The sequence below is a fragment of the Camellia sinensis genome, chromosome 14 (genome assembly GCF_055761805.1).
Source record: "Camellia sinensis isolate YWXY chromosome 14, ASM5576180v1, whole genome shotgun sequence".
Taxonomy (NCBI): domain Eukaryota; kingdom Viridiplantae; phylum Streptophyta; class Magnoliopsida; order Ericales; family Theaceae; genus Camellia; species Camellia sinensis.
Genome location: NC_138974.1, coordinates 103658024 through 103682366, shown reverse-complemented (window position 1 = coordinate 103682366; position 24343 = coordinate 103658024). Strand labels below are relative to the sequence as shown.

The following is a 24343-nucleotide window of genomic DNA, read 5'->3' as shown; positions in this document are numbered from 1 at the left end:
TGAATGGAACAGGATAATCTGGAAATGGTTTAAAAGGGTGAAATTGTCGAAAAGGAGGCGAAGGCGATTGAATGGGCTAAAAATCGGACAGGCTGTCCGGTGAAAAAAAAAAGGAGGGGGGTGGAAAAAGGGACAAAAGGGCTGCAACACGAGGACTTCCCAGTGGGTCACCCATCCTAGTACTACTCTCGCCCAAGCACGCTGAACTGCGGAGTTCTGATGGGATCTGGTGCATTAGTGCTGGTATGATCGCACCCGAAGATTAACCGCGACTTTATTGTTTTAAGCAGTACACGGGAAAAAAATGAAATTGAATGGAACAGGATAATCTGGAAATGGTTTAAAAGGGAGAAATTGTCGAAAAGGAGGCGAAGGCGATTGAATGGGCTAAAAATCGGACAGGCTGTCCGGGGAAAAAAAAAAGGGGGGGTGGAAAAAGGGACAAAAGGGGTGCAACACGAGGACTTCCCAGGGGGTCACGCATCCAAGTACTACTCTCGCCCAAGCACGCTTAACTGCGGAGTTCTGATGGGATCCGGTGCATTAGTGCTGGTATGATCGCACCCGAAGATTAACCGCGACTTTATTGTTTTAAGCAGTACACGGGGAAAAAAATGAAATTGAATGGAACAGGATAATCTGGAAATGGTTTAAAAGGGAGAAATTGTCGAAAAGGAGGCGAAGGCGATTGAATGGGCTAAAAATCGGACAGGCTGTCCGGGGAAAAAAAAAGGAGGGGGGTGGAAAAAGGGACAAAAGGGGTGCAACACGAGGACTTCCCAGGGGGTCACCCATCCTAGTACTACTCTCGCCCAAGCACGCTTAACTGCGGAGTTCTGATGGGATCCGGTGCATTAGTGCTGGTATGATCGCACCCGAAGATTAACCGCGACTTTATTGTTTTAAGCAGTAGACGGGGAAAAAAATGAAATTGAATGGAACAGGATAATCTGGAAATGGTTTAAAAGGGAGAAATTGTCGAAAAGGAGGCGAAGGCGATTGAATGGGCTAAAAATCGGACAGACTGTCCGGGGAAAAAAAAAGGGGGGGAGGTGGAAAAAGGGACAAAAGGGGTGCAACACGAGGACTTCCCAGGGGGTTACCCATCCTAGTACTACTCTCGCCCCAGCACGCTTAACTGCGGAGTTCTGATGGGATCCGGTGCATTAGTGCTGGTATGATCGCCCCCGAAGATTAACCGCGACTTTATTGTTTTAAGCAGTAGACGGGGAAAAAAATGAAATTGAATGGAACAGGATAATCTGGAAATGGTTTAAAAGGGAGAAATTGTCGAAAAGGAGGCGAAGGCGATTGAATGGGCTAAAAATCGGACAGGCTGTCCGGGGAAAAAAAAAAGGGGGGGGTTGGAAAAAGGGACAAAAAGGGTGCAACACGAGGACTTCCCAAGGGGTCACCCATCCTAGTACTACTCTCGCCCAAGCACGCTTAACTGCGGAGTGCTGATGGGATCCGGTGCATTAGTGCTGGTATGATCGCACCCGAAGATTAACTGCGACTTTATTGTTTTAAGCAGTACACGGGGAAAAAAATGAAATTGAATGGAACAGGATAATCTGGAAATGGTTTAAAAGGAAGAAATTGTCGAAAAGGAGGCGAAGGCGATTGAATGGGCTAAAAATCGGACAGGCTGTCCGGGAAAAAAAAAAAAGGGGGGGGTGGGAAAAGGGACAAAAGGGGTGCAACACGAGGACTTCCCAGGGGGTCACCCATCCTAGTACTACTCTCGCCCAAACACGCTTAACTGCGGAGTTCTGATGAGATCCGGTGCATTAGTGCTGGTATGATCGCACCCGAAGATTAACCGCGACTTTATTGTTTTAAGCAGTACACGGGGAAAAAAATGAAATTGAATGGAACAGGATAATCTGGAAATGGTTTAAAAGGGAGAAATTGTCGAAAAGGAGGCGAAGGCGATTGAATGGGCTAAAAATCGGACAGGCTGTCCGGGGAAAAAACAAAGGGGGGGGTGGAAAAAGGGACAAAAGGGGTGCAGCACGAGGACTTCCCAGGGGGTCACCCATCCTAGTACTACTCTCGCCCAAGCACGCTTAACTGCGGAGTTCTGATGGGATCCGGTGCATTAGTGCTGGTATGATCGCACCCGAAGATTAACCGCGACTTTATTGTTTTAAGCAGTACACGGGGAAAAAAATGAAATTGAATGGAACAGGATAATCTGGAAATGGTTTAAAAGGGAGAAATTGTCGAAAAGGAGGCGAAGGCGATTGAATGGGCTAAAAATCGGACAGGCTGTCCGGGGAAAAAAAAAAGGGGGGGGTGGAAAAAGGGACAAAATGGGTGCAACACGAGGACTTCCCAGGGGGTCACCCATCCTAGTACTACTCTCTCCCAAGCACACTTAACTGCGGAGCTCTGATGGGATCCGGTGCATTAGTGCTGGTATGATCGCACCCGAAGATTAACCGCGACTTTATTGTTTTAAACAGTAGACGGGGAAAAAAATGAAATTGAATGGAACAGGATAATCTGGAAATGGTTTAAAAGGGAGAAATTGTCGAAAAGGAGGCGAAGGCGATTGAATGGGCTAAAAATCGGACATGCTGTCCGGGGAAAAAAAAAAGGGGGGGGTGGAAAAAGGGACAAAAGGGGTGCAACACGAGGACTTCCCAGGGGGTCACGCATCCAAGTACTACTCTCGCCCAAGCACGCTTAACTGCGGAGTTCTGATGGGATCCGGTGCATTAGTGCTGGTATGATCGCACCCGAAGATTAACCGCGACTTTATTGTTTTAAGCAGTACACGGGGAAAAAAATGAAATTGAATGGAACAGGATAATCTGGAAATGGTTTAAAAGGGAGAAATTGTCGAAAAGGAGGCGAAGGCGATTGAATGGGCTAAAAATCGGACAGGCTGTCCGGGGAAAAAACAAAGGGGGGGTGGCAAAAGGGACAAAAGGGGTGCAACATGAGGACTTCCCAGGGGGTCACCCATCCTAGTACTACTCTCGCCCAAGCACGCTTAACTGCGGAGTTCAGATGGGATCCGGTGCATTAGTGCTGGTATGATCGCACCCAAAGATTAACCGCGACTTTATTGTTTTAAGCAGTAGACGGGGAAAAAAATGAAATTGAATGGAACAGGATAATCTGGAAATGGTTTAAAAGGGAGAAATTGTCGAAAAGGAGGCGAAGGCGATTGAATGCGCTAAAAATCGGACAGGCTGTCCGGGGAAAAAAAAAAGGGGGGGGGGTGGAAAAAGGGACAAAAGGGGTGCAACACGAGGACTTCCCAGGGGGTCACCCATCCTAGTACTACTCTCGCCCAAGCACGCTTAACTGCGGAGTTCTGATGGGATCCGGTGCATTAGTGCTGGTATGATCGCCCCCGAAGATTAACCGCGACTTTATTGTTTTAAGCAGTACACGGGGAAAAAAATGAAATAGAATGGAACAAGATAATCTGGAAATGGTTTAAAAGGGAGAAATTGTCGAAAAGGAGGCGAAGGCGATTGAATGGGCTAAAAATCGGACAGGCTGTCCGGGGAAAAAACAAAGAGGGGGTGGAAAAAGGGACAAAAGGGGTGCAACACGAGGACTTCCCAGGGGGTCACCCATCCTAGTACTACTCTCGCCCAAGCACGCTTAACTGCGGAGTTCTGATGGGATCTGGTGCATTACTGCTGGTATGATCGCACCCGAAGATTAACCGCGACTTTATTGTTTTAAGCAGTACACGGGGAAAAAAATGAAATTGAATGGAACAGGATAATCTGGAAATGGTTTAAAAGGGAGAAATTGTCGAAAAGGAGGCGAAGGCGATTGAATGGGCTAAAAATCGGACAGGCTGTCCGGGGAAAAAAAAAAGGGGGGGAGGTGGAAAAAGGGACAAAAGGGGTGCAACACGAGGACTTCCCAGGGGGTCACCCATCCTAGTACTACTCTCGCCCAAGCACGCTTAACTGCGGAGTTCTGATGGGATGCGGTGCATTAGTGCTGGTATGATCGCCCCCGAAGATTAACCGCGACTTTATTGTTTTAAGCAGTACACGGGGAAAAAAATGAAATAGAATGGAACAGGATAATCTGGAAATGGTTTAAAAGGGAGAAATTGTCGAAAAGGAGGCGAAGGCGATTGAATGGGCTAAAAATCGGACAGGCTGTCCGGGGAAAAAGAAAAAGGGGGGGTGGAAAAAGGGACAAAAGGGGTGCAACACGAGGACTTCCCAGGGGGTCACCCATCCTAGTACTACTCTCGCCCAAGCACGCTTAACTGCGGAGTTCTGATGGGATCCGGTGCATTAGTGCTGGTATGATCGCACCCGAAGATTAACTGCGACTTTATTGTTTTAAACAGTAGACGGGGAAAAAATGAAATTGAATGGAACCGGATAATCTGGAAATGGTTTAAAAGGGAGAAATTGTCGAAAAGGAGGCGAAGGCGATTGAATGGGCTAAAAATCGGACAGGCTCTCCGGGGAAAAAAAAAAGGGGGGTGGAAAAAGGGACAAAAGGGGTGCAACACGAGGACTTCCCAGGGGGTCACCCATCCTAGTACTACTCTCGCCCAAGCACGCTTAACTGCGAAGTTCTGATGGGATCCGGTGCATTAGTGCTGGTGTGATCGCACCCGAAGATTAACCGCGACTTTATTGTTTTAAGCAGTACACGGTGAAAAAAATGAAATTGAATGGAACAGGATAATCTGGAAATGGTTTAAAAGGGAGAAATTATCGAAAAGGAGGCGAAGGCGATTGAATGGGCTAAAAATCGGACAGGCTGTCCGGGGAAAAAAAAAGGGGGGGTGGAAAAAGGGACAAAAGGGGTGCAACACGAGGACTTCCCAGGGGGGCACCCATCCTAGTACTACTCTCGCCCAAGCACGCTTAACTGCGGAGTTCTGATGGGATCCGGTGCATTAGTGCTGGTATGATCGCACCCGAAGATTAACCGCGACTTTATTGTTTTAAGCAGTAGACGGGGAAAAAAATGAAATTGAATGAAACAGGATAATCTGGAAATGGTTTAAAAGGGAGAAATTGTCGAAAAGGAGGCGAAGGCGATTGAATGGGCTGAAAATCGGACAGGCTGTCCGGGAAAAAAAAAAAGGGGGGGGTGGAAAAAGGGACAAAAGGGGTGCAACACGAGGACTTCCCAGGGGGACACCCATCCTAGTACTACTCTCGCCCAAGCACGCTTAACTGCGGAGTTCTGATGGGATCCGGTGCATTAGTGCTGGTATGATCGCACCCGAAGATTAACTGCGACTTTATTGTTTTAAACAGTACACGGGGAAAAAAATGAAATTGAATGGAACAGGATAATCTGGAAATGGTTTAAAAGGGAGAAATTCTCGAAAAGGAGGCGAAGGCGATTGAATGGGCTAAAAATCGGACAGGCTCTCCGGGGAAAAAAAAAAGGGGGGGTGGAAAAAGGGACAAAAGGGGTGCAACACGAGGACTTCCCAGGGGGTCACCCATCCTAGTACTACTCTCGCCCAAGCACGCTTAACTGCGATGTTCTGATGGGTGCATTAGTGCTGGTATGATCGCACCCGAAGATTAACCGCGACTTTATTGTTTTAAGCAGTACACGGGGAAAAAATGAAATTGAATGGAACAGGATAATCTGGAATTGGTTTAAAAGGGAGAAATTATCGAAAAGGAGGCGAAGGCGATTGAATGGGCTAAAAATCGGACAGGCTCTCCGGGGAAAAAAAAAAGGGGGGGTGGAAAAAGGGACAAAAGGGGTGCAACACGAGGACTTCCCAGGGGGTCACCCATCCTAGTACTACTCTCGCCCAAGCACGCTTAACTGCGAAGTTCTGATGGGTGCATTAGTGCTGGTATGATCGCACCCGAAGATTAACCGCGACTTTATTGTTTTAAGCAGTACACGGGGAAAAAAATGAAATTGAATGGAACAGGATAATCTGGAAATGGTTTAAAAGGGAGAAATTATCGAAAAGAAGGCGAAGGCGATTGAATGGGCTAAAAATCGGACAGGCTGTCCGGGGAAAAAAAAAAGGGGGGTTGGGTGGAAAAAGGGACAAAAGGGGTGCAACACGAGGACTTCCCAGGGGGTCACCCATCCTAGTACTACTCTCGCCCAAGCACGCTTAACTGCGGAGTTCTGATGGGATCCGGTCCATTAGTGCTGGTATGATCGCACCCGAAGATTAACCGCGACTTTATTATTTTAAGCAGTAGACGGGGAAAAAAATGAAATTGAATGGAATAGGATAATCTGGAAATGGTTTAAAAGGGAGAAATTGTCGAAAAGGAGGCGAAGGCGATTGAATGGGCTAAAAATCGGACAGGCTGTCCGGGGAAAAAAAAAAGGGGGGGGTGGAAAAAGGGACAAAAGGGGTGCAACACGAGGACTTCCCAGGGGGTCACCCATCCTAGTACTACTTTCGCCCAAGCACGCTTAACTGCGGAGTTCTGATGGGATCCGGTGCGTTAGTGCTGGTATGATCGCACCCGAAGATTAACCGTGACTTTATTGTTTTAAGCAGTACACGGGGAAAAAAATGAAATTGAATGGAACAGGATAATCTGGAAATGGTTTAAAAGGGAGAAATTGTCGAAAAGGAGGCGAAGGCGATTAAATGGGCTAAAAATCGGACAGGCTGTCCGGGGAAAAAAAAAAGGGGGGTAGGTGGAAAAAGGGACAAAAGGGGTGCAACACGAGGACTTCCCAGGGGGTCACCCATCCTAGTACTACTCTCGCCCAAGCACGCTTAACTGCGGAGTTCTGATGGGATCCGGTGCATTAGTGCTGGTATGATCGCACCCGAAGATTAACCGCGACTTTATTGTTTTAAGCAGTACACGGGGAAAAAAATGAGATTGAATGGAACAGGATAATCTGGAAATGGTTTAAAAGGGAGAAATTGTCGAAAAGGAGGCGAAGGCGATTGAATGGGCTTAAAATCGGACAGGCTGTCCGGGGAAAAAGAAAAAGGGGGGGTGGAAAAAGGGACAAAAGGGGTGCAACACGAGGACTTCCCAGGGGGTCACCCATCCTAGTACTACTCTCGCCCAAGCACGCTTAACTGCGGAGTTCTGATGGGATCCGGTGCATTAGTGCTGGTATGATCGCACCCGAAGATTAACTGCGACTTTATTGTTTTAAACAGTACACGGGGAAAAAAATGAAATTGAATGGAACAGGAAAATCTGGAAATGGTTTAAAAGGGAGAAATTGTCGAAAAGGAGGCGAAGGCGATTGAATGGGCTAAAAATCGGACAGGCTCTCCGCGGAAAAAAAAAAGGGGGGGTGGAAAAAGGGACAAAAGGGGTGCAACACGAGGACTTCCCAGGGGGTCACCCATCCTAGTACTACTCTCGCCCAAGTACGCTTAACTGCGAAGTTCTGATGGGATCCGGGGCGTTAGTGCTGGTATGATCGCACCCGAAGATTAACCGCGACTTTATTGTTTTAAGCAGTAGACGGGGAAAAAAATGAAATTGAATGGAACAGGATAATCTGGAAATGGTTTAAAAGGGAGAAATTATCGAAAAGGAGGCGAAGGCGATTGAATGGGCTAAAAATCGGACAGGCTGTCCGGGGAAAAAAAAAAGGGGGGGGGGTGGAAAAAGGGACAAAAGGGGTGCAACACGAGGACTTCCCAGGGGGTCACCCATCCTAGTACTACTCTCGCCCAGGCACGCTTAACTGCGGAGTTCTGATGGGATCCGGTGCATTAGTGCTGGTATGATCGCACCCGAAGATTAACCGCGACTTTATTGTTTTAAGCAGTAGACGGGGAAAAAAATGAAATTGAATGGAACAGGATAATCTGGAAATGGTTTAAAAGGGAGAAATTGTCGAAAAGGAGGCGAAGGCGATTTAATGGGCTAAAAATCGGACAGGCTGTCCGGGGAAAAAAAAAAGGGGGGGTGAAAAAAGGGACAAAAGGGGTGCAACACGAGGACTTCCCAGGGGGTCACCCATCCTAGTACTACTCTCGCCCAAGCACGCTTAACTGCGGAGTTCTGATGGGATCCGGTGCATTAGTGCTGGTATGATCGCACCCGAAGATTAACCGCGACTTTATTGTTTTAAGCAGTAGACGGGGAAAAAAATGAAATTGAATGGAACAGGATAATCTGGAAATGGTTTAAAAGGGAGAAATTGTCGAAAAGGAGGCGAAGGCGATTGAATGGGCTAAAAATCGGACAGGCTGTCCGGGGAAAAAAAAAAGGGGGGGGGTGGAAAAAGGGACAAAAGGTGTGCAACACGAGGACTTCCTAGGGGGTCACCCATCCTAGTACTACTCTCGCCCAAGCACGCTTAACTGCGGAGTTCTGATGGGATCCGGTGCATTAGTGCTGGTATGATCGCACCCGAAGATTAACCGCGACTTTATTGTTTTAAGCAGTACACGGGGAAAAAAATGAAATTGAATGGAACAGGATAATCTGGAAATGGTTTAAAAGGGAGAAATTGTCGAAAAGGAGGCGAAAGCGATTGAATGGGCTAAAAATCGGACAGGCTGTCCGGGGAAAAAACAAAGGGGGGGTGGAAAAAGGGACAAAAGGGGTGCAACACGAGGACTTCCCAGGGGGTCACCCATCCTAGTACTACTCTCGCCCAAGCACGCTTAACTGCGGAGTTCTGATGGGATCCGGTGCATTAGTGCTGGTATGATCGCACCCGAAGATTAACCGCGACTTTATTGTTTTAAGCAGTACACGGGGAAAAAAATGAAATTGAATGGAACAAGATAATCAGGAAATGGTTTAAAAGGGAAAAATTGTCGAAAAGGAGGCGAAGGCGATTGAATGGGCCAAAAATCGGACAAGCTGTCCGAGGAAAAAAAAAAGGGGGGAGGTGGAAAAAGGGACAAAAGGGGTGCAACACGAGGACTTCCCCGGGGGTCACTCATCCTAGTACTACTCTCGCCCAAGCACGCTTAACTGCGGAGTTCTGATGGGATCCGGTGCATTAGTGCTGGTATGATCGCCCCCGAAGATTAACCGCGACTTTATTGTTTTAAGCAGTACACGGGGAAAAAAATGAAATTGAATGGAACATGATAATCTGGAAATGGTTTAAAAGGGAGATATTGTCGAAAAGGAGGCGAAGGCGATTGAATGGGCTAAAAATCGGGCAGCCTGTCCGGGAAAAAAAAAAAGGGGGGGTGGAAAAACGGACAAAAGGGGTGCAACACGAGGACTTCCCAGGGGGTCACTCATCCTAGTACTACTCTCGCCCAAGCACGCTTAACTGCGGAGTTCTGATGGGATCCGGTGCATTAGTGCTGGTATGATCGCACCCGAAGATTAACTGCGACTTTATTGTTTTAAGCAGTAGACGGGGAAAAAAATGAAATTGAATGGAACAGGATAATCTGGAAATGGTTTAAAAGGGAGAAATTGTCGAAAATGAGGCGAAGGCGATTGAATGGGCTAAAAATCGGACAGGCTGTCCGGGGAAAAAAAAAAGGGGGGTGGAAAAAGGGACAAAAGGGGTGCAACACGAGGACTTCCCAGGGGGTCACCCATCCTAGTACTACTCTCGCCCAAGCGCGCTTAACTGCGGAGTTCTGATGGGATCTGGTGCATTAGTGTTGGTATGATCGCACCCGAAGATTAACCGCGACTTTATTGTTTTAAGCTGTAGACGGGGAAAAAAATGAAATTGAATGGAACAGGATAATCTGGAAATGGTTTAAAAGGGAGAAATTGTTGAAAAGGAAGCGAAGGCGATTGAATGGGCTAAAAATCGGACAGGCTGTCCGGGGAAAAAAAAAAAGGGGGGGGTGGAAAAAGGGACAAAAGGGGTGCAACACGAGGACTTCCCAGGGGGTTACCCATCCTAGTACTACTCTCGCCCAAGCACGCTTAACTGCGGAGTTCTGATGGGATCCGGTGCATTAGTGCTGGTATGATCGCACCCGAAGATTAACCGCGACTTTATTGTTTTAAGCAGTACACGGGGAAAAAAATGAAATTGAATGGAACCGGATAATCTGGAAATGGTTTAAAAGGGAGAAATTGTCGAAAAGGAGGCGAAGGCGATTGAATGGGCTAAAAATCGGACAGGCTGTCCGGGGAAAAAAAAAGGGGGAGGGGTGGAAAAATGGACAAAAGGGGTGCAACACGAGGACTTCCCAGGGGGTCACCCATCCTAGTACTACTCTCGCCCAAACACGCTTAACTGCGGAGTTCTGATGGGATCCGGTGCATTAGTGCTGGTATGATCGCACCCGAAGATTACCGCGACTTTATTGTTTTAAGCAGTACACGGGGAAAAAAATGAAATTGAATGGAACATGATAATCTGGAAATGGTTTAAAAGGGAGAAATTGTCGAAAAGGAGGCGAAGGCGATTGAATGGGCTAAAAATCGGACAGGCTGTCCGGGGAAAAAAAAAAGGGGGGGGTGGAAAAAGGGACAAAGGGGGTGCAACACGAGGACTTCCCAGGGGGTCACCCATCCTAGTACTACTCTCCCCCAAGCACGCTTAACTGCGGAGTTCTGATGGGATCCGGTGCATTAGTGCTGGTATGATCGCACCCGAAGATTAACCGCGACTTTATTGTTTTAAGCAGTACACGGGGAAAAAAATAAAATTGAATGGAACAGGATAATCTGGAAATGGTTTGAAAGGGAGAAATTGTCGAAAAGGAGGCGAAGGCGATTGAATGGGCTAAAAATCGGACAGGCTGTCCGGGGAAAAAAAAAAGGGGGGGTGGAAAAAGGGACAAAAGGGGTGCAACACGAGGACTTCCCAGGGGGTCACCCATCCTAGTACTACTCTCGCCCAAGCACGCTTAACTGCGGAGTTCTGATGGGATCCGGTGCATTAGTGCTAGCATGATCGCACCCGAAGATTAACCGCGACTTTATTGTTTTAAGCAGTACACGGGGAAAAAAATAAAATTGAATGGAACAGGATAATCTGGAAATGGTTTGAAAGGGAGAAATTGTCGAAAAGGAGGCGAAGGCGATTGAATGGGCTAAAAATCGGACAGGCTGTCCGGGGAAAAAAAAAGGGGGGGGTGGAAAAAGGGACAAAAGGGGTGCAACACGAGGACTTCCCAGGGGGTCACCCATCCTAGTACTACTCTCGCCCAAGCACGCTTAACTGCGGAGTTCTGATGGGATCCGGTGCATTAGTATTGGTATGATCGCACCCGAAGATTAACCGCGACTTTATTGTTTTCAGCAGTACACGGGGAAAAAAATGAAATTGAATGGAACAAGATAATCTGGAAATGGTTTAAAAGGGAGAAATTGTCGAAAAGGAGGCGAAGGCGATTGAATGGGCTAAAAATCGGACAGGCTGTCCGGGGAAAAAAAAAAGGAGGGGTGGAAAAAGGGACAAAAGGGGTGCAACACGAAGACTTCCCAGGGGGTCACCCATCCAAGTACTACTCTCGCCCAAGCACGCTTAACTGCGGAGTTCTGATGGGATCCGGTGCATTAGTGCTGGTATGATCGCACCCGAAGATTAACCGCGACTTTATTGTTTTAAGCAGTAGACGGGGAAAAAATGAAATTGAATGGAACAGGATAATCTGGAAATGGTTTAAAAGGGAGAAATTGTCGAAAAGGAGGCGAAGGCGATTGAATGGGCTAAAAATCGGACAGGCTGTCCGGGGAAAAGAAAAAGGGGGGGTGGAAAAAGGGACAAAAGGGGTGCAACACGAGGACTTCCCAGTGGGTCACCCATCCTAGTACTACTCTCGCCCAAGCACGCTTAACTGCGGAGTTCTGATGGGATCCGGTGCATTAGTGCTGGTATGATCGCACCCGAAGATTAACTGCGACTTTATTGTTTTAAACAGTACACGGGGAAAAAAATGAAATTGAATGGAACAGGATAATCTAGAAATGGTTTAAAAGGGAGAAATTGTCGAAAAGGAGGCGAAGGCGATTGAATGGGCTAAAAATCGGACAGGCTGTCCGGGGAAAAAAAAAAGGGGGAGGGGGTGGTAAAAGGGACAAAAGGGGTGCAACACGAGGACTTCCCAGGGGGTCACCCATCCTAGTACTACTCTCGCCCAAGCACGCTTAACTGCGGAGTTCTGATAGGATCCGGTGCATTAGTTCTGGTATGATTGCACCCGAAGATTAACCGCGACTTTATTGTTTTAAGCAGTAGACGGGGAAAAAAATAAAATTGAATGGAACAGGATAATCTGGAAATGGTTTAAAAGGGAGAAATTGTCGAAAAGGAGGCGAAGGCGATTGAATGGGCTAAAAATCGGACAGGCTGTCCGGGGAAAAAAAAAAGCGGGGGAGTGGAAAAAGGGACAAAAGGGGTGCAACACGAGGACTTCCCAGGGGGTCACCCATCCTAGTACTACTCTCGCCCAAGCACGCTTAACTGCGGAGTTCTGATGGGATCCGGTGCATTAGTGTTGGTATGATCGCACCCGAAGATTAACCGCGACTTTATTGTTTTAAGCAGTACACGGGGAAAAAAATGAAATTGAATGGAACAGGATAATCTGGAAATGGTTTAAAAGGGAGAAATTGTCGAAAAGGAGGCGAAGGCGATTGAATGGGCTAAAAATCGGAAAGGCTGTCCGGGGAAAAAAAAAAAGGGGGGGTGGAAAAAGGGACAAAAGGGGTGCAACACGAAGACTTCCCAGGGGGTCACCCATCCAAGTACTACTCTCGCCCAAGCACGCTTAACTGCGGAGTTCTGATGGGATCCGGTGCATTAGTGCTGGTATGATCGCACCCGAAGATTAACCGCGACTTTATTGTTTTAAGCAGTAGACGGGGAAAAAAATGAAATTGAATGGAACCGGATAATCTGGAAATGGTTTAAAAGGGAGAAATTGTCGAAAAGGAGGCGAAGGCGATTGAATGGGCTAAAAATCGGACAGGCTGTCCGGGGAAAAGAAAAAGAGGGGTGTGGAAAAAGGGACAAAAGGGGTGCAACACGAGGACTTCCCAGTGGGTCACCCATCCTAGTAGTACTCTCGCCCAAGCACGTTTAACTGCGGAGTTCTGATGGGATCCGGTGCATTAGTGCTGGTATGATCGCACCCGAAGATTAACCGCGACTTTTTTGTTTTAAACAGTACACGGGGAAAAAAATGAAATTGAATGGAACAGGATAATCTAGAAATGGTTTAAAAGGGAGAAATTGTCGAAAAGGAGGCGAAGGCGATTGAATGGGCTAAAAATCGGACAGGCTGTCCGGGGAAAAAAAAAAGGGGGGGTGGAAAAAGGGACAAAAGGGGTGCAACACGAGGACTTCCCAGGGGGTCACCCATCCTAGTACTACTCTCCCCCAAGCACGCTTAACTGCGGAGTTCTGATGGGATCCGGTGCATTAGTGCTGGTATGATCGCACCCGAAGATTAACCGCGACTTTATTGTTTTAAGCAGTACACGGGGAAAAAAATGAAATTGAATGGAACAGGATAATCTGGAAATGGTTTAAAAGGGAGAAATTGTCGAAAAGGAGACGAAGGCGATTGAATGGGCTAAAAATCGGACAGGCTGTCCGGGGAAAAAACAAAGGGGGGGGTGGAAAAAGGGACAAAAGGGGTGCAACACGAGGACTTCCCAGGGGGTCACCCATCCTAGTACTACTCTCGCCCAAGCACGCTTAACTGTGGAGTTCTGATGGGATCCGGTGCATTAGTGCTGGTATGATCGCACCCGAAGATTAACCGCGACTTTATTGTTTTAAGCAGTACACGGGGAAAAAATGAAATTGAATGGAACAGGATAATCTGGAAATGGTTTAAAAGGGAGAAATTGTCGAAAAGGAGGCGAAGGCGATTGAATGGGCTAAAAATCGGACAGGCTGTCCGGGGAAAAAAAAAATGGGGGGGTGGAAAAAGGGACAAAAGGTGTGCAACACGAGGACTTCCCAGGGGGTCACCGATCCTAGTACTACTCTCGCCCAAGCACGCTTAACTGCGGAGTTCTGATGGGATCTGGTGCATTAGTGCTGGTATGATCGCACCCGAAGATTAACCGCGACTTTATTGTTTTAAGCAGTACACGGGGAAAAAAATTAAATTGAATGGAACAGGATAATCTGGAAATGGTTTAAAAGGGAGAAATTGTCGAAAAGGAGGCGAAGGCGATTGAATGGGCTAAAAATCGGGCAGGCTGTCCGGGGAAAAAAAAAGGGGGGGTGGTTGGAAAAAGGGACAAAAGGGGTGCAACACGAGGACTTCCCATGGGGTCACCCATCCTAGTACTACTCTCGCCCAAGCACGCTTAACTGCGGAGTTCTGATGGGATCCGGTGCATTAGTGCTGGTATGATCGCACCCGAAGATTAACCGCGACTTTATTGTTTTAAGCAGTACACGGGGAAAAAAATGAAATTGAATGGAACAGGATAATCTGGAAATGGTTTAAAAGGGAGAAATTGTCGAAAAGGAGGCGAAGGCGATTGAATGGGCTAAAAATCGGACAAGCTGTCCGGGGAAAAGAAAAAGGGGGGGTGGAAAAAGGGACAAAAGGGGTGCAACACGAGGACTTCCCAGTGGGTCACCCATCCTAGTACTACTCTCGCCCAAGCACGCTTAACTGCGGAGTTCTGATGGGATCCGGTGCATTAGTGCTGGTATGATCGCACCCGAAGATTAACCGCGACTTTATTGTTTTAAACAGTACACGGGGAAAAAAATGAAATTGAATGGAACAGGATAATCTAGAAATGGTTTAAGAGGGAGAAATTGTCGAAAAGGAAGCGAAGGCGATTGAATGGGCTAAAAATCGGACAGGCTGTTCGGGGAAAAAAAAAAGGGCGGGGTGGAAAAAGGGACAAAAGGGGTGCAACACGAGGACTTCCCAGGGGGTCTCGCATCCAAGTACTACTCTCGCCCAAGCACGCTTAACTGCGGAGTTCTGATGGGATCCGGTGCATTAGTGCTGGTATGATCGGACCCGAAGATTAACCGCGACTTTATTGTTTTAAGCAGTACACGGGGAAAAAAATGAAATTGAATGGAACAGGATAATCTGGAAATGGTTTAAAAGGGAGAAATTGTCGAAAAGGAGGCGAAGGCGATTGAATGGGCTAAAAATCGGACAGGCTGTCCGGGGAAAAAAAAAAAGGGGGGGGTGGTAAAAGGGACAAAAGGGGTGCAACACGAGGACTTCCCAGGGGGTCACCCATCCTAGTACTACTCTCGCCCAAGCACGCTTAACTGCGGAGTTCTGATGGGATCCGGTGCATTAGTGCTGGTATGATCGCACCCAAAGATTAACCGCGACTTTATTGTTTTAAGCAGTAGACGGGGAAAAAAATAAAATTGAATGGAACAGGATAATCTGGAAATGGTTTAAAAGGGAGAAATTGTCGAAAAGGAGGCGAAGGCGATTGAATGGGCTAAAAATCGGACAGGCTGTCCGGGGAAAAAAAAAAGGGGGGGAGTGGAAAAAGGGACAAAAGGGGTGCAACACGAGGACTTCCCAGGGGGTCACCCATCCTAGTACTACTCTCGCCCAAGCGCGCTTAACTGCGGAGTTCTGATGGGATCCGGTGCATTAGTGTTGGTATGATCGCACCCGAAGATTAACCGCGACTTTATTGTTTTAAGCAGTACACGGGGAAAAAAATGAAATTGAATGGAACAGGATAATCTCGAAATGGTTTAAAAGGGAGAAATTGTCGAAAAGGAGGCGAAGGCGATTGAATGGGCTAAAAATCGGACAGGCTGTCCGGGGAAAAAAAAAAGGGGGGGTGGAAAAAGGGACAAAAGGGGTGCAACACGAAGACTTCCCAGGGGGTCACCCATCCAAGTACTACTCTCGCCCAAGCACGCTTAACTGCGGAGTTCTGATGGGATCCGGTGCATTAGTGCTGGTATGATCGCACCCGAAGATTAACCGCGACTTTATTGTTTTAAGCAGTAGACGGGGAAAAAAATGAAATTGAATGGAACAGGATAATCTGGAAATGGTTTAGAAGGGAGAAATTGTCGAAAAGGAGGCGAAGGCGATTGAATGGGCTAAAAATCGGACAGGCTGTCCGGGGAAAAGAAAAAGGGGGGTGTGGAAAAAGGGACAAAAGGGGTGCAACACGAGGACTTCCCAGTGGGTCACCCATCCTAGTACTACTCTCGCCCAAACACGCTTAACTGCGGAGTTCTGATGGGATCCGGTGCATTAGTGCTGGTATGATCGCACCCGAAGATTAACCGCGACTTTATTGTTTTAAGCAGTACACGGGGAAAAAAGTGAAATTGAATGGAACTGGATAATCTGGAAATGGTTTAAAAGGGAGAAATTGTCGAAAAGGAGGCGAAGGCGATTGAATGGGCTAAAAATCGGACAGGCTGTCCGGGGAAAAAAAAAAGGAGGGGGTGGAAAAAGGGACAAAAGGTGTGCAACACGAGGACTTCCCAGGGGGTCACCCATCCTAGTACTACTCTCGCCCAAACACGCTTAACTGCGGAGTTCTGATGGGATCCGGTGCATTAGTGCTGGTATGATCGCACCCGAAGATTAACCGCGACTTTATTGTTTTAAGCAGTACATGGGGAAAAAAGTGAAATTGAATGGAACTGGATAATCTGGAAATGGTTTAAAAGGGAGAAATTGTCGAAAAGGAGGCGAAGGCGATTGAATGGGCTAAAAATCGGACAGGCTGTCCGGGGAAAAAACAAAGGGGGGGGTGGAAAAAGGGACAAAAGGGGTGCAACACGAGGACTTCCCAGGGGGTCACCCATCCTAGTACTACTCTCGCCCAAGCACGCTTAACTGTGGAGTTCTGATGGGATCCGGTGCATTAGTGCTGGTATGATCGCACCCGAAGATTAACCGCGACTTTATTGTTTTAAGCAGTACACGGGGAAAAAATGAAATTGAATGGAACAGGATAATCTGGAAATGGTTTAAAAGGGAGAAATTGTCGAAAAGGAGGCGAAGGCGATTGAATGGGCTAAAAATCGGACAGGCTGTCCGGGGAAAAAAAAAAAGGGGGGGGTGGAAAAAGGGACAAAAGGTGTGCAACACGAGGACTTCCCAGGGGGTCACCGATCCTAGTACTACTCTCGCCCAAGCACGCTTAACTGCGGAGTTCTGATGGGATCTGGTGCATTAGTGCTGGTATGATCGCACCCGAAGATTAACCGCGACTTTATTGTTTTAAGCAGTACACGGAGAAAAAAATTAAATTGAATGGAACAGGATAATCTGGAAATGGTTTAAAAGGGAGAAATTGTCGAAAAGGAGGCGAAGGCGATTGAATGGGCTAAAAATCGGGCAGGCTGTCCGGGGAAAAAAAAAAGGGGGGGTGGGTGGAAAAAGGGACAAAAGGGGTGCAACACGAGGACTTCCCATGGGGTCACCCATCCTAGTACTACTCTCGCCCAAGCACGCTTAACTGCGGAGTTCTGATGGGATCCGGTGCATTAGTGCTGGTATGATCGCACCCGAAGATTAACCGCGACTTTATTGTTTTAAGCAGTACACGGGGAAAAAAATGAAATTGAATGGAACAGGATAATCTGGAAATGGTTTAAAAGGGAGAAATTGTCGAAAAGGAGGCGAAGGCGATTGAATGGGCTAAAAATCGGACAACCTGTCCGGGGAAAAGAAAAGGGGGGGTGGAAAAAGGGACAAAAGGGGTGCAACACGAGGACTTCCCAGTGGGTCACCCATCCTAGTACTACTCTCGCCCAAGCACGCTTAACTGCGGAGTTCTGATGGGATCCGGTGCATTAGTGCTGGTATGATCGCACCCGAAGATTAACCGCGACTTTATTGTTTTAAACAGTACACGGGGAAAAAAATGAAATTGAATGGAACAGGATAATCTAGAAATGGTTTAAAAGGGAGAAATTGTCGAAAAGGAGGCGAAGGCGATTGAATGGGCTAAAAATCGGACAGGCTGTCCGGGGAAAAAAAAAAGGGGGAGGGGTGGAAAAAGGGACAAAAGGGGTGCAACACGAGGACTTCCCAGGGGGTCTCGCATCCAAGTACTACTCTCGCCCAAGCACGTTTAACTGCGGAGTTCTGATGGGATCCGGTGCATTAGTGCTGGTATGATCGGACCCGAAGATTAACCGCGACTTTATTGTTTTAAGCAGTACACGGGGAAAAAAATGAAATTGAATGGAACAGGATAATCTGGAAATGGTTTAAAAGGGAGATATTGTCGAAAAGGAGGCGAAGGCGATTTAATGGGCTAAAAATCGGACAGGCTGTCCGGGGAAAAAAAAAAGGGGGGGGGTGGTAAAAGGGACAAAAGGGGTGCAACACGAGGACTTCCCAGGGGGTCACCCATCCTAGTACTACTCTCGCCCAAGCACGCTTAACTGCGGAGTTCTGATGGGATCCGGTGCATTAGTGCTGGTATGATCGCACCCAAAGATTAACCGCGACTTTATTGTTTTAAGCAGTAGACGGGGAAAAAAATAAAATTGAATGGAACAGGATAATCTGGAAATGGTTTAAAAGGGAGAAATTGTCGAAAAGGAGGCGAAGGCGATTGAATGGGCTAAAAATCGGACAGGCTGTCCGGGGAAAAAAAAAAGGGGGGGAGTGGAAAAAGGGACAAAAGGGGTGCAACACGAGGACTTCCCAGGGGGTCACCCATCCTAGTACTACTCTCGCCCAAGCACGCTTAACTGCGGAGTTCTGATGGGATCCGGTGCATTAGTGTTGGTATGATCGCACCCGAAGATTAACCGCGACTTTATTGTTTTAAGCAGTACACGGGGAAAAAAATGAAATTGAATGGAACAGGATAATCTGGAAATGGTTTAAAAGGGAGAAATTGTCGAAAAGGAGGCGAAGGCGATTGAATGGGCTAAAAATCGGACAGGCTGTCCGGGGAAAAAAAAAAGGGGGGGTGGAAAAAGGGACAAAAGGGGTGCAACACGAAGACTTCCCAGGGGGTCACCCATCCAAGTACTACTCTCGCCCAAGCACGCTTAACTGCGGAGTTCTGATGGGATCCGGTGCATTAGTGCTGGTATGATCGCACCCGAAGATTAACCGCGACTTTATTGTTTTAAGCAGTAGACGGGGAAAAAAATGAAATTGAATGGAACAGGATAATCTGGAAATGGTTTAAAAGGGAGAAATTGTCGAAAAGGAGGCGAAGGCGATTGAATGGGCTAAAAATCGGACAGGCTGTCCGGGGAAAAGAAAAAGGGGGGTGTGGAAAAAGGGACAAAAGGGGTGCAACACGAGGACTTCCCAGTGGGTCACCCATCCTAGTACTACTCTCGCCCAAACACGCTTAACTGCGGAGTTCTGATGGGATCCGGTGCATTAGTGCTGGTATGATCGCACCCGAAGATTAACCGCGACTTTATTATTTTAAGCAGTACACGGGGAAAAAAGTGAAATTGAATGGAACTGGATAATCTGGAAATGGTTTAAAAGGGAGAAATTGTCGAAAGGAGGCGAAGGCGATTGAATGGGCTAAAAATCGGACAGGCTGTCCGGGGAAAAAAAAAAGGGGGGGGTGGAAAAAGGGACAAAAGGTGTGCAACACGAGGACTTCCCAGGGGGTCACCCATCCTAGTACTACTCTCGCCCAAACACGCTTAACTGCGGAGTTCTGATGGGATCCGGTGCATTAGTGCTGGTATGATCGCACCCGAAGATTAACCGCGACTTTATTGTTTTAAGCAGTACACGGGGAAAAAAGTGAAATTGAATGGAACTGGATAATCTGGAAATGGTTTAAAAGGGAGAAATTGTCGAAAAGAAGGCGAAGGCGATTGAATGGGCTAAAAATCGGACAGGCTGTCCGGGGAAAAAAAAAGGGGGGGGTGGAAAAAGGGACAAAAGGTGTGCAACACGAGGACTTCCCAGGGGGTCACCCATCCTAGTACTACTCTCGCCCAAGCACGCTTAACTGCGGAGTTCTGATGGGATCCGGTGCATTAGTGCTGGTATGATCGCACCCGAAGATTAACCGCGACTTTATTGTTTTAAGCAGTACACGGGGAAAAAAATGAAATTGAATGGAACAGGATAATCTGGAAATGGTTTAAAAGGGAGAAATTGTCGAAAAAGAGGCGAAGGCGATTGAATGGGCTAAAAATCGGACAGGCTGTCCGGGGAAAAAACAAAGGGGGGGTGGAAAAAGGGACAAAAGGGGTGCAACACGAGGACTTCCCAGGGGGTCACCCATCCTAGTACGACTCTCGCCCAAGCACGCTTAACTGCGGAGTTCTGATGGGATCCGGTGCATTAGTGCTGGTATGATCGCACCCGAAGATTAACCGCGACTTTATTGTTTTAAGCAGTAGACGGGGAAAAAAATGAAATTGAATGGAACAGGATAATCTGGAAATGGTTTAAAAGGGAGAAATTGTCGAAAAGGAGGCGAAGGCGATTGAATGGGCTAAAAATCGGACAGGCTGTCCGGGAAAAAAAAAAAAGGGGGGGGGGTGGAAAAAGGGACAAAAAGGGTGCAACACGAAGACTTCCCAGGGGGTCACCCATCCTAGTACTACTCTCGCCCAAGCACGCTTAACTGCGGAGTTCTGATGGGATCCGGTGCATTAGTGCTGGTATGATCGCACCCGAAGATTAACCGCGACTTTATTGTTTTAAGCAGTAGACGGGGAAAAAAATGAAATTGAATGGAACAGGATAATCTGGAAATGGTTTAAAAGGGAGAAATTGTCGAAAAGGAGGCGAAGGCGATTGAATGGGCTAAAAATCGGACAGGCTGTCCGGGGAAAAAAAAAAGGGGGGGTGGAAAAAGGGACACAAGGTGTGCAACACGAGGACTTCCCAGGGGGTCACCCATCCAAGTACTAATCTCGCCCAAGCACGTTTAACCGCGGAGTTCTGATGGGATCCGGTGCATTAGTGCTGGTATGATCGGACCCGAAGATTAACCGCGACTTTATTGTTTTAAGCAGTACACGGGGAAAAAAATGAAATTGAATGGAACAGGATAATCTGGAAATGGTTTAAAAGGGAGAAATTGTCGAAAAGGAGGCGAAGGCGATTGAATGGGCTAAAAATCGGACAGGCTGTCCGGGGAAAAAAAAAAGGGGGGGTGGGTGGAAAAAGGGACAAAAGGGGTGCAACACGAGGACTTCCCAGGGGGTCACCCATCCTAGTACTACTCTCGCCCAAGCACGCTTAACTGCGGAGTTCTGATGGGATCCGGTGCATTAGTGCTGGTTTGATCGCACCCGAAGATTAACCGCGACTTTATTGTTTTAAGCAGTAGACGGGGAAAAAAATGAAATTGAATGGAAGAGGATAATCTGGAAATGGTTTAAAAGGGAGAAATTGTCGAAAAGGAGGCGAAGGCGATTGAATGGGCTAAAAATCGGACAGGCTGTCCGGGGAAAAAAAAAAGGTGGGGAGGTGGAAAAAGGGACAAAAGGGGTGCAACACGAGGACTTCCCAGGGGGTTACCCATCCAAGTACTACTCTCGCCGAAGCACGCTTAACTGCGGGGTTCTGATGGGATCCGGTGCATTAGTGCCGGTATGATCGCCGCCGAAGATTAACCGCGACTTTATTGTTTTAAGCAGTAGACGGGGAAAAAAATGAAATTGAATGGAACAGGATAATCTGGAAATGGTTTAAAAGGGAGAAATTGTCGAAAAGGAGGCGAAGGCGATTGAATGGCCTAAAAATCGGACAGGCTGTCCGGGGAAAAAAAAAACGGGGGGTGGTGAAAAAAGGGACAACAGGGGTGCAACACGAGGACTTCCCAGGGGGTCACCCATCCTAGTACTACTCTCGCCCAGGCACGCTTAACTGCGGAGTTCTGATGGGATCCGGTGCATTGGTGCTGGTATGATCGCACCCGAAGATTAACTGCGACTTTATTGTTTTAAGCAGTAGACGGGGAAAAAAATGAAATTGAATGGAACAGGATAATCTGGAAATGGTTTAAAAGGGAGAAATTGTCGAAAAGGAGGTGAAGGCGATTGAATGGGCTAAAAATCGGACAGGCTGTCCGGGGAAAAAAAAAAGGGGGGGTGGAAAAAGGGACAAAAGGGGTGCAACACGAGGACTTCCCAGGGGGTCACCCATCCAAGTACTACTCTCGCCCAAGCACGCTTAACTGCGGAGTTCTGATGGGATCCGGTGCACTAGTGTTGGTATGATCGCCCCCGAAGATTAACCGCGACTTTATTGTTTTAAGCAGTAGACCGGGAAAAAAATGAAATTGAATGGAACATGATAATCTGGAAATGGTTTAAAAGGGAGAAATTGTCGAAAAGGAGGCGAAGGCGATTGAATTGGCTAAAAATCGGACAAGCTGTCCCGGGAAAAAAAAAAGGGGGGGTGGAAAAAGGGACAAAAGGGGTGCAACACGAGGACTTCCCAGGGGGTTACCCATCCTAGTACTACTCTCGCCCAAGCACGCTTAACTGCGGAGTTCTGATGGGATCCGGTGCATTAGTGCTGGTATGATCGCACCCGAAGATTAACCGCGACTTTATTGTTTTAAGCAGTAGACGGGGAAAAAAATGAAATTGAATGGAACCGGATAATCTGGAAATGGTTTAAAAGGGAGAAATTGTCGAAAAGGAGGCGAAGGCGATTGAATGGGCTAAAAATCGGACAGGCTGTCCGGGGAAAAAAAAAAAGGGGGGGGTGGAAAAAGGGACAAAAGGGGTGCAACACGAGGACTTCTCAGGGGGTCACCCATCCTAGTACTACTCTCGCCCAAGCACGCTTAACTGCGGAGTTCTGATGGGATCCGGTGCATTAGTGCTGGTATGATCGCACCAGAAGATTAACTGCGACTTTATTGTTTTAAGAAGTAGACGGGGAAAAAAATTAAATTGAATGGAACTGGATAATCTGGAAATGGTTTAAAAGAGAGAAATTGTCGAAAAGGAGGCGAAGGCGATTGAATGGGCTAAAAATCGGACAGGCTGTCCGGGGAAAAAACAAAGGGGGGGGTGGAAAAAGGGACAAAAGGGGTGCAACACGAGGACTTCCCAGGGGGTCACCCATCCTAGTACTACTCTCGCCCAAGCACGCTTAACTGCGGAGCTCTGATGGGATCCGGTGCATTAGTGCTGGTATGATCGCACCCGAAGATTAACCGCGACTTTATTGTTTTAAGCAGTAGACGGGGAAAAAAATGAAATTGAATGGAACAGGATAATCTGGAAATGGTTTAAAAGGGAGAAATTGTCGAAAAGGAGGCGAAGGCGATTGAATGGGCTAAAAATCGGACAGGCCGTCCGGGGAAAAAAAAAAGGGGGGGAGGTGGAAATTGGGACAAAAGGGGTGCAACACGAGGACTTCCCAGGGGGTTACCCATCCAAGTACTACTCTCGCCCAAGCACGCTTAACTGCGGAGTTCTGATGGGATCCGGTGCATTAGTGCTGGTATGATCGCCCCCGAAGATTAACAGCGACTTTATTGTTTTAAGCAGTAGACCGGGAAAAAAATGAAATTGAATGGAACATGATAATCTGGAAATGGTTTAAAAGGGAGAAATTGTCGAAAAGGAGGCGAAGGCGATTGAATGGGCTAAAAATCGGACAGGCTGTCCGGGGAAAAAAAAAAAGGGGGGGTGGAAAAAGGGACAAAAGGGGTGCAACACGAGGACTTCTCAGGGGGTCACCCATCCTAGTACTACTCTCGCCCAAGCACGCTTAACTGCGGAGTTCTGATGGGATCCGGTGCATTAGTGCTGGTATGATCGCACCAGAAGATTAACTGCGACTTTATTGTTTTAAGAAGTAGACGGGGAAAAAAATTAAATTGAATGGAACTGGATAATCTGGAAATGGTTTAAAAGAGAGAAATTGTCGAAAAGGAGGCGAAGGCGATTGAATGGGCTAAAAATCGGACAGGCTGTCCGGGGAAAAAACAAAGGGGGGGGGGGTGGAAAAAGGGACAAAAGGGGTGCAACACGAGGACTTCCCAGGGGGTCACCCATCCTAGTACTACTCTCGCCCAAGCACGCTTAACTGCGGAGCTCTGATGGGATCCGGTGCATTAGTGCTGGTATGATCGCACCCGAAGATTAACCGCGACTTTATTGTTTTAAGCAGTAGACGGGGAAAAAAATGAAATTGAATGGAACAGGATAATCTGGAAATGGTTTAAAAGGGAGAAATTGTCGAAAAGGAGGCGAAGGCGATTGAATGGGCTAAAAATCGGACAGGCTGTCCGGGGAAAAAAAAAAAAAGGGGGGGTGGAAAAAGGGACAAAAAGGGTGCAACACGAAGACTTCCCAGGGGGTCACCCATCCTAGTACTACTCTCGCCTAAGCACGCTTAACTGCGGAGTTCTGATGGGATCCGGTGCATTAGTGCTGGTATGATCGCACCCGAAGATTAACCGCGACTTTATTGTTTTAAGCAGTAGACGGGGAAAAAAATGAAATTGAATGGAACAGGATAATCTGGAAATGGTTTAAAAGGGAGAAATTGTCGAAAAGGAGGCGAAGGCGATTGAATGGGCTAAAA

The 24343-nt window shown here is 47.4% G+C and overlaps 76 non-coding genes and 2 pseudogenes across 76 annotated transcripts; all 78 read right to left on the bottom strand.

Annotated features, from left to right (window-relative positions):
- Positions 1-138: 138 nt before the first annotated feature.
- On the bottom strand, positions 139-257 carry LOC145811514 (5S ribosomal RNA). Its single transcript, XR_014355054.1, has one exon. It is a non-coding gene; the product is annotated as a 5S ribosomal RNA (ribosomal RNA).
- Positions 258-447: 190 nt separating this feature from the next.
- On the bottom strand, positions 448-566 carry LOC145810523 (5S ribosomal RNA). Its single transcript, XR_014354087.1, has one exon. It is a non-coding gene; the product is annotated as a 5S ribosomal RNA (ribosomal RNA).
- A 192-nt stretch (positions 567-758) lies between these two features.
- LOC145808473 (5S ribosomal RNA) lies at positions 759-877 on the bottom strand. The gene has a single exon (XR_014351936.1). It is a non-coding gene; the product is annotated as a 5S ribosomal RNA (ribosomal RNA).
- Positions 878-1070: 193 nt separating this feature from the next.
- LOC145810503 (5S ribosomal RNA) lies at positions 1071-1189 on the bottom strand. The gene has a single exon (XR_014354069.1). It is a non-coding gene; the product is annotated as a 5S ribosomal RNA (ribosomal RNA).
- A 193-nt stretch (positions 1190-1382) lies between these two features.
- Positions 1383-1501, bottom strand: LOC145810045 (5S ribosomal RNA). Its single transcript, XR_014353612.1, has one exon. It is a non-coding gene; the product is annotated as a 5S ribosomal RNA (ribosomal RNA).
- Positions 1502-1694: 193 nt separating this feature from the next.
- LOC145809949 (5S ribosomal RNA) lies at positions 1695-1813 on the bottom strand. The gene has a single exon (XR_014353516.1). It is a non-coding gene; the product is annotated as a 5S ribosomal RNA (ribosomal RNA).
- A 192-nt stretch (positions 1814-2005) lies between these two features.
- Positions 2006-2124, bottom strand: LOC145809480 (5S ribosomal RNA). Its single transcript, XR_014353037.1, has one exon. It is a non-coding gene; the product is annotated as a 5S ribosomal RNA (ribosomal RNA).
- Positions 2125-2316: 192 nt separating this feature from the next.
- On the bottom strand, positions 2317-2435 carry LOC145811278 (5S ribosomal RNA). Its single transcript, XR_014354822.1, has one exon. It is a non-coding gene; the product is annotated as a 5S ribosomal RNA (ribosomal RNA).
- A 192-nt stretch (positions 2436-2627) lies between these two features.
- Positions 2628-2746, bottom strand: LOC145810522 (5S ribosomal RNA). The gene has a single exon (XR_014354086.1). It is a non-coding gene; the product is annotated as a 5S ribosomal RNA (ribosomal RNA).
- Positions 2747-2937: 191 nt separating this feature from the next.
- Positions 2938-3056, bottom strand: LOC145810103 (5S ribosomal RNA). The gene has a single exon (XR_014353669.1). It is a non-coding gene; the product is annotated as a 5S ribosomal RNA (ribosomal RNA).
- A 194-nt stretch (positions 3057-3250) lies between these two features.
- Positions 3251-3369, bottom strand: LOC145809576 (5S ribosomal RNA). The gene has a single exon (XR_014353137.1). It is a non-coding gene; the product is annotated as a 5S ribosomal RNA (ribosomal RNA).
- Positions 3370-3560: 191 nt separating this feature from the next.
- LOC145810594 (5S ribosomal RNA) lies at positions 3561-3679 on the bottom strand. The gene has a single exon (XR_014354156.1). It is a non-coding gene; the product is annotated as a 5S ribosomal RNA (ribosomal RNA).
- A 194-nt stretch (positions 3680-3873) lies between these two features.
- LOC145811067 (5S ribosomal RNA) lies at positions 3874-3992 on the bottom strand. Its single transcript, XR_014354619.1, has one exon. It is a non-coding gene; the product is annotated as a 5S ribosomal RNA (ribosomal RNA).
- Positions 3993-4184: 192 nt separating this feature from the next.
- LOC145808462 (5S ribosomal RNA) lies at positions 4185-4303 on the bottom strand. Its single transcript, XR_014351925.1, has one exon. It is a non-coding gene; the product is annotated as a 5S ribosomal RNA (ribosomal RNA).
- A 189-nt stretch (positions 4304-4492) lies between these two features.
- On the bottom strand, positions 4493-4611 carry LOC145810247 (5S ribosomal RNA). The gene has a single exon (XR_014353823.1). It is a non-coding gene; the product is annotated as a 5S ribosomal RNA (ribosomal RNA).
- Positions 4612-4801: 190 nt separating this feature from the next.
- Positions 4802-4920, bottom strand: LOC145809450 (5S ribosomal RNA). Its single transcript, XR_014353001.1, has one exon. It is a non-coding gene; the product is annotated as a 5S ribosomal RNA (ribosomal RNA).
- A 192-nt stretch (positions 4921-5112) lies between these two features.
- Positions 5113-5231, bottom strand: LOC145809306 (5S ribosomal RNA). The gene has a single exon (XR_014352827.1). It is a non-coding gene; the product is annotated as a 5S ribosomal RNA (ribosomal RNA).
- A 191-nt stretch (positions 5232-5422) lies between these two features.
- LOC145812327 (5S ribosomal RNA) lies at positions 5423-5535 on the bottom strand (annotated as a pseudogene).
- Positions 5536-5725: 190 nt separating this feature from the next.
- LOC145812336 (5S ribosomal RNA) lies at positions 5726-5838 on the bottom strand (annotated as a pseudogene).
- A 195-nt stretch (positions 5839-6033) lies between these two features.
- On the bottom strand, positions 6034-6152 carry LOC145810104 (5S ribosomal RNA). The gene has a single exon (XR_014353670.1). It is a non-coding gene; the product is annotated as a 5S ribosomal RNA (ribosomal RNA).
- A 192-nt stretch (positions 6153-6344) lies between these two features.
- LOC145809857 (5S ribosomal RNA) lies at positions 6345-6463 on the bottom strand. The gene has a single exon (XR_014353425.1). It is a non-coding gene; the product is annotated as a 5S ribosomal RNA (ribosomal RNA).
- Positions 6464-6657: 194 nt separating this feature from the next.
- LOC145808451 (5S ribosomal RNA) lies at positions 6658-6776 on the bottom strand. Its single transcript, XR_014351914.1, has one exon. It is a non-coding gene; the product is annotated as a 5S ribosomal RNA (ribosomal RNA).
- A 192-nt stretch (positions 6777-6968) lies between these two features.
- LOC145808440 (5S ribosomal RNA) lies at positions 6969-7087 on the bottom strand. The gene has a single exon (XR_014351903.1). It is a non-coding gene; the product is annotated as a 5S ribosomal RNA (ribosomal RNA).
- Positions 7088-7278: 191 nt separating this feature from the next.
- LOC145811063 (5S ribosomal RNA) lies at positions 7279-7397 on the bottom strand. Its single transcript, XR_014354615.1, has one exon. It is a non-coding gene; the product is annotated as a 5S ribosomal RNA (ribosomal RNA).
- Positions 7398-7591: 194 nt separating this feature from the next.
- LOC145809059 (5S ribosomal RNA) lies at positions 7592-7710 on the bottom strand. Its single transcript, XR_014352553.1, has one exon. It is a non-coding gene; the product is annotated as a 5S ribosomal RNA (ribosomal RNA).
- Positions 7711-7901: 191 nt separating this feature from the next.
- LOC145808429 (5S ribosomal RNA) lies at positions 7902-8020 on the bottom strand. The gene has a single exon (XR_014351892.1). It is a non-coding gene; the product is annotated as a 5S ribosomal RNA (ribosomal RNA).
- Positions 8021-8213: 193 nt separating this feature from the next.
- On the bottom strand, positions 8214-8332 carry LOC145810093 (5S ribosomal RNA). Its single transcript, XR_014353659.1, has one exon. It is a non-coding gene; the product is annotated as a 5S ribosomal RNA (ribosomal RNA).
- Positions 8333-8523: 191 nt separating this feature from the next.
- LOC145808418 (5S ribosomal RNA) lies at positions 8524-8642 on the bottom strand. The gene has a single exon (XR_014351881.1). It is a non-coding gene; the product is annotated as a 5S ribosomal RNA (ribosomal RNA).
- Positions 8643-8835: 193 nt separating this feature from the next.
- On the bottom strand, positions 8836-8954 carry LOC145811198 (5S ribosomal RNA). Its single transcript, XR_014354745.1, has one exon. It is a non-coding gene; the product is annotated as a 5S ribosomal RNA (ribosomal RNA).
- A 191-nt stretch (positions 8955-9145) lies between these two features.
- Positions 9146-9264, bottom strand: LOC145810036 (5S ribosomal RNA). Its single transcript, XR_014353603.1, has one exon. It is a non-coding gene; the product is annotated as a 5S ribosomal RNA (ribosomal RNA).
- Positions 9265-9454: 190 nt separating this feature from the next.
- Positions 9455-9573, bottom strand: LOC145811239 (5S ribosomal RNA). The gene has a single exon (XR_014354784.1). It is a non-coding gene; the product is annotated as a 5S ribosomal RNA (ribosomal RNA).
- Positions 9574-9766: 193 nt separating this feature from the next.
- On the bottom strand, positions 9767-9885 carry LOC145809242 (5S ribosomal RNA). The gene has a single exon (XR_014352751.1). It is a non-coding gene; the product is annotated as a 5S ribosomal RNA (ribosomal RNA).
- Positions 9886-10078: 193 nt separating this feature from the next.
- On the bottom strand, positions 10079-10197 carry LOC145809407 (5S ribosomal RNA). Its single transcript, XR_014352949.1, has one exon. It is a non-coding gene; the product is annotated as a 5S ribosomal RNA (ribosomal RNA).
- Positions 10198-10388: 191 nt separating this feature from the next.
- LOC145810429 (5S ribosomal RNA) lies at positions 10389-10507 on the bottom strand. Its single transcript, XR_014353997.1, has one exon. It is a non-coding gene; the product is annotated as a 5S ribosomal RNA (ribosomal RNA).
- Positions 10508-10698: 191 nt separating this feature from the next.
- LOC145810031 (5S ribosomal RNA) lies at positions 10699-10817 on the bottom strand. The gene has a single exon (XR_014353598.1). It is a non-coding gene; the product is annotated as a 5S ribosomal RNA (ribosomal RNA).
- Positions 10818-11008: 191 nt separating this feature from the next.
- Positions 11009-11127, bottom strand: LOC145810433 (5S ribosomal RNA). Its single transcript, XR_014354001.1, has one exon. It is a non-coding gene; the product is annotated as a 5S ribosomal RNA (ribosomal RNA).
- A 191-nt stretch (positions 11128-11318) lies between these two features.
- LOC145809681 (5S ribosomal RNA) lies at positions 11319-11437 on the bottom strand. The gene has a single exon (XR_014353243.1). It is a non-coding gene; the product is annotated as a 5S ribosomal RNA (ribosomal RNA).
- Positions 11438-11627: 190 nt separating this feature from the next.
- On the bottom strand, positions 11628-11746 carry LOC145809313 (5S ribosomal RNA). The gene has a single exon (XR_014352836.1). It is a non-coding gene; the product is annotated as a 5S ribosomal RNA (ribosomal RNA).
- A 195-nt stretch (positions 11747-11941) lies between these two features.
- On the bottom strand, positions 11942-12060 carry LOC145810723 (5S ribosomal RNA). Its single transcript, XR_014354280.1, has one exon. It is a non-coding gene; the product is annotated as a 5S ribosomal RNA (ribosomal RNA).
- Positions 12061-12253: 193 nt separating this feature from the next.
- On the bottom strand, positions 12254-12372 carry LOC145809969 (5S ribosomal RNA). The gene has a single exon (XR_014353536.1). It is a non-coding gene; the product is annotated as a 5S ribosomal RNA (ribosomal RNA).
- A 192-nt stretch (positions 12373-12564) lies between these two features.
- Positions 12565-12683, bottom strand: LOC145809680 (5S ribosomal RNA). The gene has a single exon (XR_014353242.1). It is a non-coding gene; the product is annotated as a 5S ribosomal RNA (ribosomal RNA).
- A 192-nt stretch (positions 12684-12875) lies between these two features.
- Positions 12876-12994, bottom strand: LOC145810716 (5S ribosomal RNA). The gene has a single exon (XR_014354273.1). It is a non-coding gene; the product is annotated as a 5S ribosomal RNA (ribosomal RNA).
- Positions 12995-13185: 191 nt separating this feature from the next.
- Positions 13186-13304, bottom strand: LOC145810428 (5S ribosomal RNA). The gene has a single exon (XR_014353996.1). It is a non-coding gene; the product is annotated as a 5S ribosomal RNA (ribosomal RNA).
- Positions 13305-13496: 192 nt separating this feature from the next.
- Positions 13497-13615, bottom strand: LOC145809498 (5S ribosomal RNA). Its single transcript, XR_014353057.1, has one exon. It is a non-coding gene; the product is annotated as a 5S ribosomal RNA (ribosomal RNA).
- Positions 13616-13806: 191 nt separating this feature from the next.
- Positions 13807-13925, bottom strand: LOC145811392 (5S ribosomal RNA). Its single transcript, XR_014354934.1, has one exon. It is a non-coding gene; the product is annotated as a 5S ribosomal RNA (ribosomal RNA).
- A 194-nt stretch (positions 13926-14119) lies between these two features.
- Positions 14120-14238, bottom strand: LOC145809028 (5S ribosomal RNA). The gene has a single exon (XR_014352522.1). It is a non-coding gene; the product is annotated as a 5S ribosomal RNA (ribosomal RNA).
- Positions 14239-14429: 191 nt separating this feature from the next.
- On the bottom strand, positions 14430-14548 carry LOC145809311 (5S ribosomal RNA). Its single transcript, XR_014352833.1, has one exon. It is a non-coding gene; the product is annotated as a 5S ribosomal RNA (ribosomal RNA).
- A 192-nt stretch (positions 14549-14740) lies between these two features.
- On the bottom strand, positions 14741-14859 carry LOC145811476 (5S ribosomal RNA). Its single transcript, XR_014355016.1, has one exon. It is a non-coding gene; the product is annotated as a 5S ribosomal RNA (ribosomal RNA).
- Positions 14860-15052: 193 nt separating this feature from the next.
- On the bottom strand, positions 15053-15171 carry LOC145808407 (5S ribosomal RNA). The gene has a single exon (XR_014351870.1). It is a non-coding gene; the product is annotated as a 5S ribosomal RNA (ribosomal RNA).
- A 193-nt stretch (positions 15172-15364) lies between these two features.
- LOC145810754 (5S ribosomal RNA) lies at positions 15365-15483 on the bottom strand. Its single transcript, XR_014354310.1, has one exon. It is a non-coding gene; the product is annotated as a 5S ribosomal RNA (ribosomal RNA).
- Positions 15484-15674: 191 nt separating this feature from the next.
- Positions 15675-15793, bottom strand: LOC145809679 (5S ribosomal RNA). The gene has a single exon (XR_014353241.1). It is a non-coding gene; the product is annotated as a 5S ribosomal RNA (ribosomal RNA).
- Positions 15794-15985: 192 nt separating this feature from the next.
- LOC145810066 (5S ribosomal RNA) lies at positions 15986-16104 on the bottom strand. Its single transcript, XR_014353632.1, has one exon. It is a non-coding gene; the product is annotated as a 5S ribosomal RNA (ribosomal RNA).
- Positions 16105-16296: 192 nt separating this feature from the next.
- On the bottom strand, positions 16297-16415 carry LOC145810170 (5S ribosomal RNA). Its single transcript, XR_014353739.1, has one exon. It is a non-coding gene; the product is annotated as a 5S ribosomal RNA (ribosomal RNA).
- A 192-nt stretch (positions 16416-16607) lies between these two features.
- LOC145809497 (5S ribosomal RNA) lies at positions 16608-16726 on the bottom strand. The gene has a single exon (XR_014353056.1). It is a non-coding gene; the product is annotated as a 5S ribosomal RNA (ribosomal RNA).
- A 192-nt stretch (positions 16727-16918) lies between these two features.
- Positions 16919-17037, bottom strand: LOC145811391 (5S ribosomal RNA). Its single transcript, XR_014354933.1, has one exon. It is a non-coding gene; the product is annotated as a 5S ribosomal RNA (ribosomal RNA).
- A 195-nt stretch (positions 17038-17232) lies between these two features.
- On the bottom strand, positions 17233-17351 carry LOC145809027 (5S ribosomal RNA). Its single transcript, XR_014352521.1, has one exon. It is a non-coding gene; the product is annotated as a 5S ribosomal RNA (ribosomal RNA).
- A 190-nt stretch (positions 17352-17541) lies between these two features.
- On the bottom strand, positions 17542-17660 carry LOC145809310 (5S ribosomal RNA). Its single transcript, XR_014352832.1, has one exon. It is a non-coding gene; the product is annotated as a 5S ribosomal RNA (ribosomal RNA).
- A 194-nt stretch (positions 17661-17854) lies between these two features.
- Positions 17855-17973, bottom strand: LOC145811654 (5S ribosomal RNA). The gene has a single exon (XR_014355191.1). It is a non-coding gene; the product is annotated as a 5S ribosomal RNA (ribosomal RNA).
- Positions 17974-18166: 193 nt separating this feature from the next.
- Positions 18167-18285, bottom strand: LOC145808395 (5S ribosomal RNA). Its single transcript, XR_014351858.1, has one exon. It is a non-coding gene; the product is annotated as a 5S ribosomal RNA (ribosomal RNA).
- A 193-nt stretch (positions 18286-18478) lies between these two features.
- On the bottom strand, positions 18479-18597 carry LOC145809968 (5S ribosomal RNA). The gene has a single exon (XR_014353535.1). It is a non-coding gene; the product is annotated as a 5S ribosomal RNA (ribosomal RNA).
- Positions 18598-18788: 191 nt separating this feature from the next.
- Positions 18789-18907, bottom strand: LOC145809678 (5S ribosomal RNA). Its single transcript, XR_014353240.1, has one exon. It is a non-coding gene; the product is annotated as a 5S ribosomal RNA (ribosomal RNA).
- Positions 18908-19099: 192 nt separating this feature from the next.
- On the bottom strand, positions 19100-19218 carry LOC145810065 (5S ribosomal RNA). Its single transcript, XR_014353631.1, has one exon. It is a non-coding gene; the product is annotated as a 5S ribosomal RNA (ribosomal RNA).
- A 191-nt stretch (positions 19219-19409) lies between these two features.
- LOC145810169 (5S ribosomal RNA) lies at positions 19410-19528 on the bottom strand. Its single transcript, XR_014353738.1, has one exon. It is a non-coding gene; the product is annotated as a 5S ribosomal RNA (ribosomal RNA).
- A 191-nt stretch (positions 19529-19719) lies between these two features.
- LOC145809389 (5S ribosomal RNA) lies at positions 19720-19838 on the bottom strand. The gene has a single exon (XR_014352927.1). It is a non-coding gene; the product is annotated as a 5S ribosomal RNA (ribosomal RNA).
- Positions 19839-20029: 191 nt separating this feature from the next.
- Positions 20030-20148, bottom strand: LOC145809543 (5S ribosomal RNA). Its single transcript, XR_014353104.1, has one exon. It is a non-coding gene; the product is annotated as a 5S ribosomal RNA (ribosomal RNA).
- Positions 20149-20343: 195 nt separating this feature from the next.
- LOC145809644 (5S ribosomal RNA) lies at positions 20344-20462 on the bottom strand. The gene has a single exon (XR_014353205.1). It is a non-coding gene; the product is annotated as a 5S ribosomal RNA (ribosomal RNA).
- A 191-nt stretch (positions 20463-20653) lies between these two features.
- On the bottom strand, positions 20654-20772 carry LOC145811649 (5S ribosomal RNA). Its single transcript, XR_014355186.1, has one exon. It is a non-coding gene; the product is annotated as a 5S ribosomal RNA (ribosomal RNA).
- Positions 20773-20967: 195 nt separating this feature from the next.
- LOC145809366 (5S ribosomal RNA) lies at positions 20968-21086 on the bottom strand. Its single transcript, XR_014352900.1, has one exon. It is a non-coding gene; the product is annotated as a 5S ribosomal RNA (ribosomal RNA).
- Positions 21087-21280: 194 nt separating this feature from the next.
- LOC145812133 (5S ribosomal RNA) lies at positions 21281-21399 on the bottom strand. The gene has a single exon (XR_014355658.1). It is a non-coding gene; the product is annotated as a 5S ribosomal RNA (ribosomal RNA).
- A 194-nt stretch (positions 21400-21593) lies between these two features.
- LOC145809372 (5S ribosomal RNA) lies at positions 21594-21712 on the bottom strand. The gene has a single exon (XR_014352907.1). It is a non-coding gene; the product is annotated as a 5S ribosomal RNA (ribosomal RNA).
- A 191-nt stretch (positions 21713-21903) lies between these two features.
- LOC145811144 (5S ribosomal RNA) lies at positions 21904-22022 on the bottom strand. Its single transcript, XR_014354694.1, has one exon. It is a non-coding gene; the product is annotated as a 5S ribosomal RNA (ribosomal RNA).
- A 191-nt stretch (positions 22023-22213) lies between these two features.
- On the bottom strand, positions 22214-22332 carry LOC145809241 (5S ribosomal RNA). Its single transcript, XR_014352750.1, has one exon. It is a non-coding gene; the product is annotated as a 5S ribosomal RNA (ribosomal RNA).
- A 193-nt stretch (positions 22333-22525) lies between these two features.
- Positions 22526-22644, bottom strand: LOC145809631 (5S ribosomal RNA). The gene has a single exon (XR_014353192.1). It is a non-coding gene; the product is annotated as a 5S ribosomal RNA (ribosomal RNA).
- A 192-nt stretch (positions 22645-22836) lies between these two features.
- On the bottom strand, positions 22837-22955 carry LOC145809460 (5S ribosomal RNA). The gene has a single exon (XR_014353013.1). It is a non-coding gene; the product is annotated as a 5S ribosomal RNA (ribosomal RNA).
- Positions 22956-23149: 194 nt separating this feature from the next.
- On the bottom strand, positions 23150-23268 carry LOC145810217 (5S ribosomal RNA). Its single transcript, XR_014353792.1, has one exon. It is a non-coding gene; the product is annotated as a 5S ribosomal RNA (ribosomal RNA).
- Positions 23269-23460: 192 nt separating this feature from the next.
- LOC145809630 (5S ribosomal RNA) lies at positions 23461-23579 on the bottom strand. Its single transcript, XR_014353191.1, has one exon. It is a non-coding gene; the product is annotated as a 5S ribosomal RNA (ribosomal RNA).
- Positions 23580-23774: 195 nt separating this feature from the next.
- Positions 23775-23893, bottom strand: LOC145809459 (5S ribosomal RNA). Its single transcript, XR_014353012.1, has one exon. It is a non-coding gene; the product is annotated as a 5S ribosomal RNA (ribosomal RNA).
- A 194-nt stretch (positions 23894-24087) lies between these two features.
- LOC145810646 (5S ribosomal RNA) lies at positions 24088-24206 on the bottom strand. Its single transcript, XR_014354206.1, has one exon. It is a non-coding gene; the product is annotated as a 5S ribosomal RNA (ribosomal RNA).
- Between the last annotated feature and the right edge of the window lie 137 nt (positions 24207-24343).